The sequence below is a fragment of the Bos taurus genome, chromosome 3 (genome assembly GCF_002263795.3).
Source record: "Bos taurus isolate L1 Dominette 01449 registration number 42190680 breed Hereford chromosome 3, ARS-UCD2.0, whole genome shotgun sequence".
Taxonomy (NCBI): Eukaryota; Metazoa; Chordata; class Mammalia; order Artiodactyla; family Bovidae; genus Bos; species Bos taurus.
Genome location: NC_037330.1, coordinates 31,614,585 through 31,629,301, shown reverse-complemented (window position 1 = coordinate 31,629,301; position 14,717 = coordinate 31,614,585). Strand labels below are relative to the sequence as shown.

Here is a 14,717-nt window from a genome sequence, read left to right as displayed (position 1 = left end):
TATTAGGCTTTTCATTATCTTGAATCTACACCTTTTTTTCCCATGAAATTCCATATCTGTAGTGAATTCCTACCCCAACCCCTTCCCCTTTGTTGCCTTCAAGAAATGTATGTAAGGCATACAGTAAAAATCTTTCCTTGTCCCCTAATTCCTCAGTTTCCTTCCAGAGGTATTCCATGTATTTACAAGTATCTATGCACATATAAGAGTAGAGGTGATTTAGCGTTTTAGAGTGTGAACTTGGGATCCAGGCTGCCAAAGTTTGAAGTGTGGATTCTCTTACTGGATGTGTGGTTTGGGCAAATTATAGTACCTACCTCATTAAGACTTTTGTGAGGATTTTTCATGGTAGTGCCTGGCATGTGGTAAGTTCTCAGTAAATATATGCTGTTAATATTGTTTTGTTGTTGTTATGTAACAAAGCAGAATACATTGGAAAGAGAATGGCATTTACTGTCAGGATAAGTTTGAATAGAGCTTCCTAGTTACTTTGCACGTAAGTCGTTAACTCAAGTTAAACCTTAGATGGTTTCCTTATCTTTATAGTGGGGGAAATCATATACAGTTTTGATATGGTAAACTAAAACATAAAGAGCTTTGTACATGATAAAATGCTCTATATAGGTTATTGGTCACATCGTTTTACTTTCCCTTCTAGGAGAGATCACAACATTTCTGTTGGTTTTAAGAAGTGAAGTCTCTAAAGATTTCAGAAATTTGTGACAGGTATGCTGTTTTGCTCTAGAAATTATTTTAAATTCATGTGCATGCATGCTAAGTCACTTTAGTCATGTCCAATTCTTTGCAGCCCTATGGACTGTAGCTCACCAGGCTCCTCTGTCCATGGGATTCTCCAGACAAGATACTGGAGTTGCCATGCCCTGCTCCAGGGGGTCTTCCTGACCCATGAATCGAACCCAGGTCTCTTATGTCTCCTGCATTGACAGGCAGATTCTTTACCACTAGCGCCACCTGGGAAGCCTCTTTAAATTCATGTTTTTTTTTTTTTTTTAATTTGCTATGACTTGCTTTAGTGTTAGTCTTAAATTTTCAGATTATGGTTATGTAATTTATATGGCAGTGCCCTTAAGGGAATAACATTAGAGTAAATATCTCTATTTATGGAAATGTCAAGATTCTGACATCAGGATTCTATAACTGATATACTTAGCATAGATTAGTAAAGTTAACTTAGTAAGACTTATCTTTTAAAGAAAAATCTTTTGGGGGCAACATAGAAAGTATTAGTCACTGCCTATAAAATTTTCTTCATGGTTTACAAATGTTTTATTTGCCTGTAATGATAACAGTTGCTGAAGAATATTCATCTAAGTAGATTATACTACATATAAAAAGCGGTCCACTCTGATGTACTTTATGATGATTTACTCTGTTGCTAAAAGAAGATAGGTATTCCCTCCTTTTTTTTTTTTTTTTTTTAGGGAATATTTTTGGATAGAGTGATAGTCTCCCATATTCTGTTTAATAGTGTCATTCCCAGATTCTTCGTAGTCAGTGTTCTAGTCAGAGTTTAGTAAATAGTAGAGCAGGATTCTAGTCAGGCAATATGGATCCTAAGTTCAGACTTCTGAACATTTCACCATAATGCTGTGAGAAGGAGAATGACTATGAACAATTACCAATGGCTTTGAGAAAAAATGAATAAAAGAACTTTTGGAAATGAAAAATACAAATACAAGTTTTAAATTCAATAGATAGGTTTAACAATAGATTAGGGAATTCATGAGCTGGAAGATGACCTGAAAAATAAATTAAGCAAAATGCAGAGACACAGATAAAGCATATGTAAGAGAAGAAAAGAGAATTTGAAAATTGGGGCAGAGATTGCTAAATTCCCTTGATTTCTTTTTCCATCTGAGTAATCACTATTAGTCGGAAGCTTTGCTCTCCAGCTATAGCTTCCATCTCAGTGTCTTTCTGACTGTGTGTCAGTTTCAGCAATTTGGATGCAAGTAGAAGTTCTGCTTTCTGGTTTATGCCTGTAAGAAGAGAGATGCGCCAGCTCCATCCTCTTCCTTCCCATAGACTGGAATGTGGGCATGGTAGTGGACTGTTTAGCTCTGTGGCACAGGGCAGTACTCTAAGGATGACAGAGCAACAAGATACAAGAGCTCAGCTCTCAGACTGCTGAGCTGCCAAACCAGTCCTGAACTGTCCCTTTCTACTGTCACGTGAGAGAGGAAAAAAATTTGAATTTTGTTTAAGCCATAGTAGAATCTCTTACTGTATCAGCCCAGTCTCATATTAACCTTAACCAATACAAGAAAAGCATAAGATCTAACAGTTATCAAAGCAGAATACAGATGTGAAGAAAAGTCGAGTAGAAATAATATTTGAAGAGTTTATAATTGAGAATTTCTAAAATTTCAAAAAGGCATAAATTCAAGAAGTGTATCCTAAACAGGAGAGGAAAAAACAATACCTAAACATGTCATAGTTAAATTTGCACAAAATCAGGAATAGTCTGAAGGAGAAGACAGATTACCTTCAAAAGATCTACTATTAGACTAGTTTATTAAAAGGAAAAATTGAAACTGAAACCAAAAGAAAAGAATAACTATGGTGTGCTGAGAATAAATAACTATTAAAGTTAAAATATCTTTTAAGAATGTAGGTACATAAAGTTTTCAGAAAAATTAAAATGTTTTACCACCAGTAGAATATCATTAAGAGAAATTCTAAAAGATACACTTTGGGTAGAAGAAAGAGATCCCAGATTGAGGCTCTGAGATACTCATTGGAAAAGAAGAAAGGCTGAAAATGAAAGAGCCAGGCATTCAATCTAAATTAGAAAAAGGACAGAATAAAGAAAAGAAGGAAATAATAGACATAAAAGTAGATATTAAAGAAATATAAAAGAAGCCAACAATGAAGAGTCAACAGAGCCAAAGTTGATTTTTAGAAAAAGACTAATAGAATTAACAGATCTACTAGGATGCATCAGAAGAGAGACCATAATAAAAGAGATGTAACTACAGATGCTACAAAGATTATTGTAAACGAAACATGTATACTTACTAACACATTTTTTAAGGAATAACTTCAAATGGTAGATTATTGCATTTGTTGCATACTAGTATTAAGTCTTTCAAGACCACTGGTCAAATTTGCCAGAAATTTTACTCTTGATAAAGTAATATGGTTGGATTAAACATTTTAATCCTTTACTTTGAATTTGTAGAGAATATCAAGGGTACAACGAATGGAATAATTGTCTCAGTCATAATTTATTAAAAATTTTAGTAAAAACTTGTTTGGGGATAATTGATGAATGAGTTTCTTTTAGAATGGTAGTATTTATGATCCTTTTTAATACATAAAGAAGGAAGTGTCATTTAGTAAAGAAATGTACTGTGTCAAGTCGCTTCAGTCCCACTCTTTGTGAGATATTGTGACCCTGTGACCTGTAGCCACCAGGCCCCTCTGTCCACGGGACTCTCCAGGCAAGAATACTGGAGTGGATTGGCATGCCCTCCTTCAGGGGGTCTTCTTGACCCGGGGATTGAACCCATGTCTCTTATGTCTCCTGTATTGGCAGGCAGATTCTTTACCACTAGCACCACCTGGGAAGCCCTCAAAGAAATGTAAGAACCTGAGAAGCAGTGGAGACATTGTGCTTTTAAAAGCTTTTCTTCTTTTAAGTTTTCGATGCTGGTTCAAAAAAGTAATGACACAGTACTGAAAATGATCTGTAGTGTTTTCTTTCTTTCTCTTTAAAAAAATATTGTCACCAGCCTTGTAGTTCATATTCACACTGTTCAATTGATTTAGACAGTGTACTTAAAAAAGATGCTGACTTATAGGGACAACTTCCTTATTTTCTGGAGGAGCAGTAGAAATAATAGTGGTCAGGGAGCTCACCTCAGTGCTCTGTGATGACCTAGAAGGGATAGGAGGCTCAGGAGGGAGGGAATATATGTAAGCATATAGCTGATTCTCATTGTTCTACAGCAGAAACCAGCACAGCATTGTAAGGCAAGTATACTCCAATTAAAAATATATATATATATATATATATTTATATATGCTGCTGCTGCTGCTAAGTCACTTCAGTCGTGTCCAACTCTGCGAGACCCTGTAGACGGCAGCCCACCAGGCTCCCCCGTCCCTGGGATTCTCCAGGCAAGAACACTGGAGTGGGTTGCCATTTCCTTCTCCAATGCATGAAAGTGAAAAGTGAAAGTGAAGTCACTCAGTCGGGTCTGACTCTTAGCGACCCCATGGACTGCAGCCCACCAGGCTCCCCTGTCCATGGGATTTTCCAGGCAAGAGTACTGGAGTGGGGTGCCATTGCCTTCTCCATATTTTTTTATATATGTGTGTGTGTGTGTGTGTGTGTGTGTGTAAACACACACACAAATAATTTGAGTTTAATTCCCAGCTTAAACTGGAAGCTTTCCCAAACGTTAGAATTCTAGCTTCTCTTGAAAATTTGTGAGATATGATAATATTGGAACTGCATTCCTTTGTGGTGTTGGGGAAAATAAAACCATAGACAAAAGAAAAGAAGAATTAGTGGTGGTAACCTCTGTAGATAGGCACTTTGAAGCACACCAACACATAACAAAGTCCTAGACTGATAGACATCTGCAGGCCTAGAGAGCAGCTGGTACAGATTACAGCAAGCTCCAGGAAGGATTTTGACGGCAGCAGGGGAGAGAAGGGTATGATATTGATAGATTATCTGGCAAGTTTGGGTAGAAAATGTTGGTAGACAATTCCAGAATAAACACATATTATATGAAAAAGGAAATGTAATCTTAGTATATTCTTTTGCTCTGTGTTAAGAGAGCTAGAATTCTCACCTACCATAATAGCAATATCTAAAACTAAAAATCAAGAGATAGGAGTATAAATATCTTACTCAGAAGTATGGAGAACACTCAGAGAAAGAACTAGAAGTTGGAAATAGGTTAAGGTTTAGAGCTTCCCTGATGGCTCAGATGGTAAAGAATCTGGGTGCAATGTGAGAGACCCAGGTTCGATCCCTGGGTCGGGAAGATCTCCTGGAGAAGGAAATGGCAACCCACTCCAGTATTCTTGCCTGGAAAATCACATGGACAGAGGAGCCTGGCAGGCTCCAGTCCATGGGGTCACAAAGAGTTCTGCATGGCTGAATGACTAACACACAGATGCACGCACACACACAAGGAGATACAGTGACTGCTCTTTTTATTATAAGCCTTTTCATAATGCCTGCTAATAGTACTAATTAGCATATATTACTTTTAAGAGAATGTAAGACCTAAAGCCGGGAGAAATGTCAATAACCTCAGATATGCAGATGACACCACCCTTATGGCAGAAAGTGAAGACGAACTAAAAAGCCTCTTGATGAAAGTGAAAGAGGAGAGTGAAAAAGTTGGCTTAAAGCTCAACATTCAGAAAACGAAGATCACGGCATCTGGTCCCATCACTTCATGGGAAATAGATGGGGAAACAGTGAAAACAGTGTCAGACTTTATTTTTCTAGGCTCCAAAATCACTGCAAGTGGTGATTGCAGCCATGAAATTAAGAGACACTCCTTGGAAGGAAAGTTATGACCAACCTAGATAGTATATTGAAAAGCAGAGACATTACTTTGCCAACAAAGGTTCGTCTAGTCAAGGCTATGGTTTTTCCAGTGGTCATGTATGGATGTGAGAGTCGGACTGTGAAGAAAGCTGAGTGCCGAAGAATTGATGCTTTTGAGCTGTGGTGTTGGAGAAGACTCTTGAGAGTTCCTTGGACTGCAAGGAGATCCAACCAGTCCATTCTAAAGGAGATATCAGTCCTGGGTGTTCATTGGAAGGACTGATGCTAAAGCTGAAACTCCAGTACTTTGGCCACCTCATGCGAAGAGTTGACTCATTGGAAAAGACTCTAATGCTGGCAGGGATTGGGGGCAGAAGGAGAAGGAGATGACAGAGGATGAGATGGCTGGATGGCATCACCGACTCGATTGGCATGAGTTTGAGTGAACTCCGAGAGTTGGTGATGGACAGGGAGGCCTGGCATGCTGCAGTTCATGGGGTCACAAAGAGTCGGAGACGACTGAGTGACTGAACTGAACTAAACTGAAGACCTAAAACTTTTGCAGAGGAAACAGAATGAATACAGATTTTGAAACCATCATTTGAAAAAGGAATAGGACTGCTTATTGAAAAAGAGGTTATGGTTGGGGAAATAGCTGTCCTCAAATATTTGAAGGAGCGTAGCCTGGGAGAGTTCTCTTTATACTGTTTAGCATCAGAGGCAGGGGCCCAACAAGTAGCCACTACAGAGAAACAGCAATGTAAAATTATCCAGAAATGGAATGTACTCTGTTTAGTGAGTATAGAGTTCAAAGGAACAGATGATTGTATCTAGAGATGTTTTTAGAGTGAATTGCCACAAAAGAAACGCTTACTGTAGTTCAGGCATTCTGTTGTTAAATACTGAATTCAGTATTGCTAAAATACTGAATTCAGTATTTAACAAGAAAAGACAAAGCCAGCTAGTAATATAGCATGCTAGAAGATTTGCTACATGCAAGAAAAGTGTATTGTTTTCTAAGTTTGTCATCATAATCTGCATAGAATAAAGTTGTATCATTTGTGGTTTGCAGAATTAGGATTTAGGATTTCTTTTTATTGGGATTACTGATTTATTTTGTCTTATTCCTATACTCTTTTCTTTACCTTTCTTTTGTGTTGTTTAGTTTTCACTTTGTGATTCTGGCACTGGTCAAGTTTTCTGTGCTTGTTTTTCCTCTAGTGATTTTTAAGTTATATGTGATTTAGTTATTGATATTATATTTTTCATGCTTTATTTATATTTTTTCAGTATATGGAAAAAGAAAGGCTCAGTATCTTTATGCTCTTCCCAAGAAGAGAAAGACTTTTAACATGCCTTCCTTTCTGTCTTCTCCCAAACTAAAAGGTTGAGATAATCACAGTTTTATTTTCAGATTTTTGTACTTATTTTACAGTGATAATCAAATACTTAGCTATAATTTTTGCTGATATATATTTTTATTATCATTTAGCTCTGATCCTTTACTTTCCATCTGATTTCTTCTTTGACCTGTATATTATTTAGGATTGTGTTAACTTAAAACCATTTGGAGATTATATAATTATATTTTTGTATTGGTTCCTAATTTAATTGCATTATGGTCAGAATGTACACTTTGTATGATTTCAGTCCTTTGAAATTTGTTTAAACCTGATTTATGGCCCAGTATTGTCTGTTCTAATAAATGATCCATATGCAGTTTAGAAAAATGTGTAATTTGCAGTTGCTGGGTTTGGGGTGTGGTGTTTTATATATGTCATCTGAATTAAGTTGATTCATTATTTGGTCAAATCCTTAATATATCCTTACTGACTTTGTCTTCCTTTTCTCTCAGTTATTGAATTTGTTAAAATCTAATCCTGATTTTTTGTTTGACTAGTTTTCCCTTTGGTTCTGTTAACTTTTGCTATATATATGTTTTGTTTTGCATTTTAATTTTCATTTTTCCTATTGAATATGTACTCATGTAATTAATGATATTTAGGTTATCCATTATTTTCAGTTTGTCCATCTGTTCTTTGTTCTTTTGTTTTTTCCTTTCTACCTCCTGTTTTTAGTAGTCAAACCATTCAAATTATTGTGGCTTAAGACAGTAACCAGGCTTCCCGGATAGCTCAGTTGGTCAAGAATCCACCTGCAATGTAGGAGACCCTGGTTTGATTCCTTTATTGGGAAGATCCACTGGAGAAGGGACAGGCTACCCACTCCAGTATTCAGTGGCCTTCCCTGTGGCTCAGCTGGTAAAGAATCTGACCTGGGTTTGATTCCTGGCTTGGGAAGATCCCCTGGAGAAGGGAAAGGCTCCCCACTCCAGTATTCAGGCCTAGAGAATTCTAGTCCACGGGATCACAAAGAGACAGGATGGAGCGGCTTTCACTTCAAGACAGTAACCATTTATTATCGTCCATAGTTTCTTGAGTATGGAATTAGGGAATGACTCATCTAGGAAGATCTGGCCCAAGGTCTCTCCTCTGAGTGATGCAGTCAAATGGTGGCTGTCTGGAATTATCTTCTTTATTGATAGGTCTCACAGCTGGGGCTCCTCTGGCAGCTCTGTCCATCTCTGTGGTTTTTCCAATGTGGCCACTTCAGGGCAGCCTTTTAACTCTGGGCCCAAAGGCATGACTTCAGACTTCAAATAGAGATCCAGGAGGAATTTCTCGCACCCTTTCTAGCTTCAGAAGTCATACAACACCACTTCTGCATAATTTAATTTTTAATTTTTTTTTTTTTTACAATGTATTTATTTACTTTTTGGCTGCACTGGGTCTTCATTGCTTTGCATGGGCTTTCTCTAGTTGCAGCAAGCAGGGGTGCTTCTCATTGTTATGGAGCACACGCTGTAGGAGTGTGAGCTTCAATAGTTTCGGCTTGAGGGCTCTGGAGCACACATTCAGTAGTTGTGTCTGGGCGTAGTTGCTCGAGGCATGTGGGATCATCCCAGACCTGGGATCAAATTCTTGTGCTCTGCATTGGTAGGCGGATTCTGAACCACTGGACTGCCAGGCAAGTCACTCCAGGGTCTTTTATGTAGATTTAATAGCTTCACGGTTTTCTTTAAGGATATTACATTTATTTTACAGTGTTTTATAGATCCTCTTAATTCTGTTTTCTTTGGCTTTTGTTCTGCTGCTTGTTGAATTTATTGCCTTTTGTCAGATTTTACTCAAATCAGTGACTAATTGTCTACTCTTTTTGAGAGTTCCGGCTTGCCTTTTCTATTTCCAGGAGCTTATCTTCTTTCATTTGGTAAGGGGTAAGAAAGTACTGTTGAGCTGAGTTACCTGGTTTTAGAATGTGAAGACTAATTTATAAACTTCATTTGTAAGTATATTATGTCTGATTATTTTATCCCCATATATATCCTCCCCCCAAAGTACTAGTCTTGAGAAAAACAAGAGGAGAAAGTATCAAGGAAGATAATCTCTCAATGGGATAGTACTATGACTTCATGTTACAGAAACGATTGACTTTCCACTATGATGTATTATGAGGAACGTTGTTTTTTATTTTAGAAAGTTAAGTCTTACCATCATTTCCATATTACTTACCACCATCCCCACCCATCCCCAGTATTTTGTGGTCAGTTGTCAGATTTAAAATATTCACAGCTTCTGTAAATATTTAAATATAACCAACAGTATAACTGCTTGTTAAAAAGTTTCAGTGTTCCTTAATGTAAAACACTTTTTATCCAAAATTTCTTGTCACAACTAAATTTCCTTTAATGAATTTTGTTTCATAACTTCAGTTGTACAGGAGAAATCATTTCATCTTGTAATTAGTTTAAATATTTAAAAACAGTAAAAGCAGGTCTATTTGTATCACAGGGAAAATCATTAAGTTATTTTGTGAAATTTAGAAGTAGTTTTACTGAAGTTTGAAGCATGAAAAAATTGTTATATTATAACTTGGGCCATAGTGTTAGGGATTCAAGATTGACTTAAAATGTAAGCATAGTGTAATGTTTATTCTTATCCTCCTTATTTGTCGGCGAGTCTTAACCAGAGTGAGAAATTTTCTGATGCTGTGTTGGGAGTGCAGGGCACAGGAGATTTCCATAAAAAGGCATGGGATTTGCTTGGAAGAACGTAGTGGTTTTCTAACTTGGCAGTAATAAGTTAGAACTAACCCCTTTTAAAAAGAAAATATTCATCTACATTATTCCTCATTGGTATTTGTATGTGATTCCTTATCTGAGCTATATTATTATTGTATTTGCATGTGTGCATATGTGTATACATTTATAATCCATGGTACTTGTTTGGTGTAAAGAAAACGATTTTCTGTGCTTACAAAACACGTGAAAAATAACTTTGTAAGTTGACTGTCTTGCTCCTCAAGTTGAGGAACGGGGGCCAAATATTTTGTTGTTATAGAATACCCAAAATAATTTGGCCACGTCTGAGTGCGTTTCCCCAAATGCTATTGCCCTAGGAGGCAATTTGGGAAGCATAAATGAGCCTTGCTATATTAGGATTCCCTCTAAAAAGATACACATTTTTGGATAAGAGAGATGATGAATTTGCTTCTTATTAAAATGACAGTAATCCCCAGACTGAGAATCACTGGGAGCCTGGAAAGGGGGTTAGGGATATGGGGATCTGTCTCTTGTGTTTAATAGTTAGCTTTTTTGCACCCCATAGAAATGAAAGGACTACTTGGTACAGATAAGAGTTAATAGGATTACTAGTATCCAGCACAAACATCTCCCACCTCGTTTATTCCTCAGGTTCCTATTCATCTAGATAGTAAAATGTGGTTGTTTCTCAGAGTTCAGTTCTTAGCTTTCTTCTGTTTTCACTGAATTAATAAATTCTCCTTGTTTGATCTCATCTGCTATGGTTTCAACTACTACCCTCTTTTGTAACACCCACTCCTAAGTCCTTATTGGTTTCTACTGAGCTTCCAGACTTGGTCTGTCAGTTGTTTACCTGCTTTTCCTGTAAGCATCTCAAACTTAATTTTTGGCAGAAAGATTTAACTTTCTTTTTAAATCTTCTTTTATATTTCCTATCTTAATTGGAGGAGGTGTGCCACCAGCCCCCTAAATTGCCCAAGATAGATACCTGAGAATTATCCTGACTGTTCTTCAATCCTCTTAATAAAAGCCTCAGTAATAACCTCTAATCAGCTATGGAGTCTTGTCAGTTTTACCTTCAGAAAAACACTGCCCGCCTTCAGCTGTAGAGCTACTCTACAGGCCTGTGTCATTTCCCACCTGAGCTGTTACAGTAGCTTCCTGCTATTCTATCTCTGATCTCTCTTTTCCTTTGATCTCCCTTATATACTGTATCAGTTTTCTACATTATAATTATATAATATTTGTGTATACATTACTTTTAAAAAAAAAATCATTGTTTTCTCCTCATTGCTTACTAGATAAAAAGTACTCTTAACATGGCAAATGCTTTTGTAAGCATAACCCAGTCTCCATACCTGACTTCAATTTCCATACCTTATTTTTAAACCCTGTGTTTTACTCATGCTGAGCTATGCAGTATTCCCTGAATCTTCTGTATTTAATAGTTTGGAGTATTTGTTCACCTGTTTCCTCTGCTTAGAATGCCCTTCACTACATACCTATAACATTCCTCTTTAGCTTTTCACTTAGCTTTTATGTCAGTTCAGTTCAGTTCAGTCGCTCAGTCGTGTCCGACTCTTTGCAACCCCACGAATCGCAGCACGCCAGGCCTCCCTGTCCATCACCAACTCCCAGAGTTCACTCAGACTCTCGTCCATCAAGTCAGTGATGCCATCCAGCCATCTCATCTTCTGTCGTCCCCTTCTCCTCCTGTCCCTCTTCTCTGTTCCTCCATCCTTCCCCAACCCTTTAGTCTTGTCTCTATAGTAACTTTGTTTGCAACTATATTGTAGTTTTTTTTTTTTTTCCCCTCTGTGAGCTCTTTGAGGAAGGAAACAGATATTTTTGTTTTTTGTCCCTGGTATCTAGTCCATATTAACAGACCTGTTACCTGGGAGATATTTTAAAAATATTTGATTCAGAACAAAGCTATTCTTGCTGTCATGTCTGTTACATAGTCTACTAATTTATCCTTACCATGTTGCTTTGTTCCAGCCACTATAACAAATTATCATAGTCTGGGTGGCTTAAACAACAGATTTATTTCTTACTGTTCTGGAGGCTGAGAAGTCCAAGATCAGTGCCCTAGCAGATTAGGTGTTTGGTAAGGACCCACTTCCTGGCTTGTATTTGGTTGTCTTGTATCCTCACATGGGAGAGGGCAGAGAGAAGCAAGCTCTCAGCCTCTTTCAAGGGTATAATCCCATACATGAGGGCTCTGCCCTTATGACCTCATATAATCCTAATTATCTCCCAAAGGTCCCACCTCTTAATACCATCATATTGTGGGGAGAGCTTTAATATAAGAATTTTCAGGGGGCATATTCGGTTTCTAACAGTATGTATATATATATAACTGTTTGGGGGCTTCCCTGGTGACTCAGACAGTAAAGAATCTGCCTGCAGTCCAGGAGACCCAGGTTTAATTCATGGGTTGGGATTATCCCCTGGAAAAGGGAATGGCAACCCACTCCAGTATTCTTGCCTGGAGAATTCCATGGAGAGAGGAGCCTGGTGGGCTACAGTCCATGGGGTTGCAAAGAGTCAGACATGACTGATACTTTGACTTTCACATATAACTGTTAGTCTGAGAAATTTCTTCCCTCTTTCCCATTGAATTTCCTAAATTAATTCTATTGAGCTATAATTTACATGTAATAAAATGCACCTATTTTAAATATACAGTTCAGTAAGTTTCGATAAATCTGTATACCCATGTAACTACCATCATGATCAAGATAGAGCTCATTTCCTTCACCCTGAGAAGTTCCCTTATGCTCCTTTGTAGTCATCACTCCTGCCCTATCACCACTGGTCCCACGTAGCTTTTTGGCACTATAACTGAGTTTCGTATTTGGAATTTTATGTAAGTGGAATCATACAATATTCACTGTCTCATATTTGGCTGATTTTGCTGAGCATGTTTTTCAGATTCATCTACATTACTGCATCTGTCAGTAGTTTCTTTTTATTAGTAGTATTCCATTGATTGGATATGCCACCATTTACCCATTCACCTCTTGATGTATACTTGTATTGTTTCTGGATTTTGGCTAGTATGAGCACCAAGAGTTGAAGTTCTTCCCCCCCACCGCCCCCCCCCCCCCAGCTTGACTTGTTGAAAAGACTTTTACACACTGAGTTTTTTTAGCCCCTGTATTAATGATCTATTCTTGTGTAACAGATGAACCCAAACCTTATTGTCTTAAAACAACAGTAATTATTTATTGTCCCTCACTTTCTAAGGATTAGAGATTTGGGAGTAGCTTGACTGGAAGAGTCTGGCTCATGGTCTCTTGAGGCTACAATTATCTGAATTAAAGCTTGACTATAAGACAGGCTTCAAAGGCGGCTGGCTCACATAGTTGACAAATGGGTCAGAGGCCTCTTAGAATGGCTGATTGTCCTCATGACATGGTGGTGGTTTCCCTCAAAGGGAGTGATCCCAGAGACAATGGTCCAAGCAATGCCTTTTAGATGATAATCTTGGAAGTCAGATATTGTCTGCCATTTTCTGTTGGTCACATAACCAATCTTGAGTAAGCGTGGGAAGAAACTACACAAGGATATGAATACGAGAGGGAACAACACAAATCAGGACAACCAAGAGGCCAGGATCACTGGAGAGCATCTGAGAGGATGGGTACCACAGTCCCTTTTGTAAAAAATGAATGGAATGTATGTCCATGGTTTTAATTCTGGACTTGATTTGATTCTACTGCTCTATGTTTGTCCTTAGGCTAATACAACACTGTCTTTATTATTGTAGTTTTATAGTATGTCTTGAAATCAGGTAGTATAAGATGTTTTCTTTTTTTCCCAAAACTGTGGTGGCTATTCTTATTTATATTTTCATATAAATGAAGTCATCTTGTCAGTTTCTACAAAAAGATTGTGATTGTGATCACATTGAATCTGTATATCAATTTGAGGAGACTTGATATCTTAACAATGATATGGACATATCTTATGGCATAGCTCTATAATCATTAAGTCCTTAACCAGACACATTTTGTAGTTTTAATACAGAAGTCTTGCACACATTTTGTTACACTTACCTAAGTATTTCTTATTGGATACTAATATAAATGGTATTTAAAAAATTTCATTTCCAGTTCTTTTCCAGTATATGGAAATATAATTGCCTTTTTTTGTATCAACCTTTTATCCTGAAGCCTTGCTAAATTCACTTCTTAGTCTGGTAGCTTTTTTTTTTTTTTGCATATTCCTTTTAGGATTTTGTACATATAGAATCATGTCAGCCTGTGAAAATAAGTTTCATTTCTTCCTTTTGCATAGGCTTATAGGCTTAAAACCTCCTATGGACTTTGCAGGTAGCACAGTGGTAAAGAATCCACCTGCCAATCAGGAGACTCAAAGACACAGTTTGATCCCTGGATCAGGAAGATCCTGTGGAGGAGGGCATGGTAACCTGCTCCAGTATTCTTGCCTTGAAAAATGCCATGGACAGAGGAGCTTGGCAGGCAGCAGTCCAGGAGGAGGCAGAGAGTCAGACACAACTGAGCACACGCACAGAGCCTCCTGTATATAGCTTAGTACTGTTGGACGGAAGTGGTGAGCGTGAACATATTGGTAGAAGAAAAAGAGAAAAACGTAGTACCAATAGATGCAGGAAAAGATTGGGAAAAAAAATCTAGCATCCATTCCTGAGAACCCATATAAAAAAGAGTATAGCAAATAGTATAAAGAAATCTGAAACCAAAATGTTTGAGAACACTGACTAGAGTAACCTAAAATGCTAACTGCTTAGAATAGGTAGGGAGTCATAATCTAGAGTCCCCAGCACTTGTACAGAAAAAAAAAAGATACATCTTTGTTTTTTACTAACCTCTAAATGTTAGTAAGGTTAGTAAATCAACCCTGAATAATTGTTGGAAGGACTGATGCTAGAGCTCCAGTACTTTGGCCACCTGATGTGAAGAGCCAACTCATTGGAAAAGACCCTGATGCTGGGAAAGATTGAGGGCAGGAGGAGAAGGGGGCAACAGAGGATGAGATGATTGGATGGCATCATTGACTCAGTGGACATGAGTCTGAGCAAACTCCAGGAGATGG

General features: G+C 37.7%; 1 protein-coding gene across 4 annotated transcripts in view; it reads left to right on the top strand.

Annotated features, from left to right (window-relative positions):
- Positions 1 to 14,717, top strand: part of RAP1A (RAP1A, member of RAS oncogene family) — an 87,975-nt gene that overhangs the window by 46,779 nt on the left and 26,479 nt on the right. Inside the window, exon 2 of one of the 4 annotated variants that reach the window (XM_010803154.3) lies at positions 659 to 726. The exons of 2 other annotated variants lie outside the window; for them this stretch is intronic. The gene's annotated coding sequence lies outside the window, so the exon portion shown is untranslated. Of the gene's footprint in view, positions 1 to 658; positions 8,882 to 14,717 lie in introns of all 4 variants that reach the window. One more of the 4 variants, XM_059881663.1, reaches the window with a different exon arrangement.